The sequence below is a fragment of the Arachis stenosperma genome, chromosome 7 (assembly GCF_014773155.1).
Source record: "Arachis stenosperma cultivar V10309 chromosome 7, arast.V10309.gnm1.PFL2, whole genome shotgun sequence".
In the NCBI taxonomy this organism is placed as follows: domain Eukaryota; kingdom Viridiplantae; phylum Streptophyta; class Magnoliopsida; order Fabales; family Fabaceae; genus Arachis; species Arachis stenosperma.
The window spans coordinates 69,972,135-69,974,693 of record NC_080383.1 but is presented as its reverse complement, the minus strand read 5'-3'; the positions used below and the strand labels follow the sequence as shown (position 1 = coordinate 69,974,693).

Here is a 2,559-nt window from a genome sequence, read left to right as displayed (position 1 = left end):
TGAGCAAGGGAGGTTCATCCTCCCAAGTCTCATTTCCAAATAACTTGTCATTTAGCTTCATGATTGCTCCAAGGTATTTAGCAACTTGCTCTTCAGTGACATACTCATCCTCTTTAGAGGAAGAATACTCATCAGAGCTCATGAATGGCAGAAGTAAGTCCAATGGAATCTCTATGGTCTCATTTTGAGCCTCAGATTCCCATTGTTCCTCATTGAGGAACTCAGAGGAGATTGGTACACGCCCACTGAGGTCTTCCTCAGTGGCGTCCTCCTCCTCTCTTTCCTCTCCATATTCGGCCATGTCTATGGCTTTGCACTCTCCTTTTGGATTTTCTTCTGTATTACTTGGGAGAGTGCTAGGAGGGAGTTCAGTAACTTTCTTGCTCAGCTGACCCACTTGTCCTTCCAAATTTCTGATGGAGGACCTTGTTTCATTCATGAAACTTTGAGTGGTCTTTATTAGATCAGAGACCATTGTTGCTAAGTCAGAAGTATTCTGCTTAGAACTCTCTGTCTGTTGCTGAGAAGATGATGGAAAAGGCTTGCCATTGCTAAACCTGTTTCTTCCACCATTATTGTTATTGAAACCTTGTTGAGGTCTCTCTTGATTCTTCCATGAGAAATTGGGGTGATTTCTCCATGAAGAATTGTAGGTGTTTCCATAGGGTTCTCCTAGGTAATTCACCTCTTCCATTGAAGGGTTCTCAGGATCATAGGCTTCTTCCTCAGATGAAGCTTCCTTAGTACTGCTTGGTGCATTTTGCATTCCAGACAGACTTTGAGAAATCAAATTGATTTGTTGAGTCAATATTTTATTCTGAGCCAAAATGGCATTCAGAGTGTCAATCTCAAGAACTCCCTTCTTCTGACTAGTCCCATTGTTCACAGGATTCCTTTCAGAAGTGTACATGAATTGGATATTTGCAACCATTTCAATCAATTCTTGAGCTTCTGCAGGCGTCTTCTTCAGATGAAGAGATCCTCCAGCAGAGCTATCCAAAGACATCTTGGATAGTTCAGAGAGACCATCATAGAAAATACCTATGATGCTCCATTCAGAAAGCATGTCAGAAGGACATTTTCTGATTAATTGTTTGTATCTTTCCCAAGCTTCATAGAGGGATTCTCCATCCTTCTGTCTGAAGGTTTGGACTTCCACTCTAAGCTTACTCCATCTTTGTGGTGGAAAGAACTTTGCCAAGAAGGCATTGACTAGCTTTTCCCAAGAGTCCAGGCTTTCTTTAGGTTGAGAATCCAACCATATTCTAGCTCTGTCTCTTACAGCAAAAGGGAATAGCATCAGTCTATAGACCTCAGGGTTAACCCCATTAGTCTTAACTGTGTCACAGATTTGCAAGAATTCAGCTAAAAACTGATGAGGATCTTCCATTGGAAGTCCATGGAACTTGCAATTCTGTTGCATTAGAGAAACTAATTGAGGCTTAAGCTCAAAGTTGTTTGCTCCAATGGCAGGGATAGAGATGCTTCTCCCATAGAAATCAGGAGTAGGTGCAGTAAAGTCACCCAGCACCTTCCTTGCATTGTTGGCATTGTTGTTGTTTTCGGCTGCCATGGGTTCTTCTTCCTTGAAGAATTCGGTCAGGTCCTCTAAAGAGAGTTGTGCTTTGGCTTCTCTTAGCTTTCTCTTCAGGGTCCTCTCAGGTTCAGGATCAGCTTCAACAAGAATGCCTTTGTCTCTGCTCCTGCTCATATGAAAGAGAAGAGAACAAGAAAATGTGGAATCCTCTATGTTACAGTATAGAGATTCCTTGAAGTGTCAGAGGAAAAGAGAAATAGAAAGAAGAAGGAGAAGAAGAATTCGAACTTTAATTAGATAAGGTTCGAATTGTGCATTAAGAAGGAGTAGTACTCCATAAATAGAAGGATGTGAGGAGGAGGGAAGAGAATTTTCGAAAATTCAATCAAAAGATTTTGAAAACATTTTGAAAATTTGATTGATAATTTTCGAAAATTGAAAGTGGAAAAGAAATCAAGTGATTTTTGAAAAAGATTTTGAAATTAGAAGTCAAAAAGATTTGATTGAAAACTATTTTGAAAAAGATGAGGTTAAAAAGATTTGATTGAAAAGTTATGGTTTTAAAAAGATGTGATTGAGAAGATATGATTTGAAAACAATTTTAAAAGATATGATTTGAAAACAATTTGAAAAGATATGATTTTAAAAATTAATGACTTGCCTAACAAGAAAAGATATGATTCAAACATAAAACCTTTCTTAATAGAAGAGGCAAAAAATGTTCAATCAAATCATTAATTGTTAGTAAGTATCTTTGAAAAAGGAAAGAAATTGATTTTGAAAACATTTGATTGAAAAGATATGATTTGAAAAAGATTTGATTTTGAAAAACTTTTGAAAACTTGAAAAAAATTGATTTGGAAACAAAATCTTCCCCCTAGCACCATCCTGGCGTTAAACGCCCAGAATGGTATCCATTCTGGCGTTTAACGCCCAAAATGCACCCTTTTTGGGCGTTAAACGCCCAACCAGGTACCCTGGCTGGCGTTTAAACGCCAGTTTGCCTTCTTCACTGGGCATTT

At 38.4% G+C, this 2,559-nt stretch overlaps 1 non-coding gene across 1 annotated transcript; it reads left to right on the top strand.

Annotated features, from left to right (window-relative positions):
* Window positions 1-1,060: 1,060 nt before the first annotated feature.
* Window positions 1,061-1,168, top strand: LOC130942846 (small nucleolar RNA R71). Its single transcript, XR_009071394.1, has one exon. It is a non-coding gene; the product is annotated as a small nucleolar RNA R71 (small nucleolar RNA).
* Window positions 1,169-2,559: the final 1,391 nt, after the last annotated feature.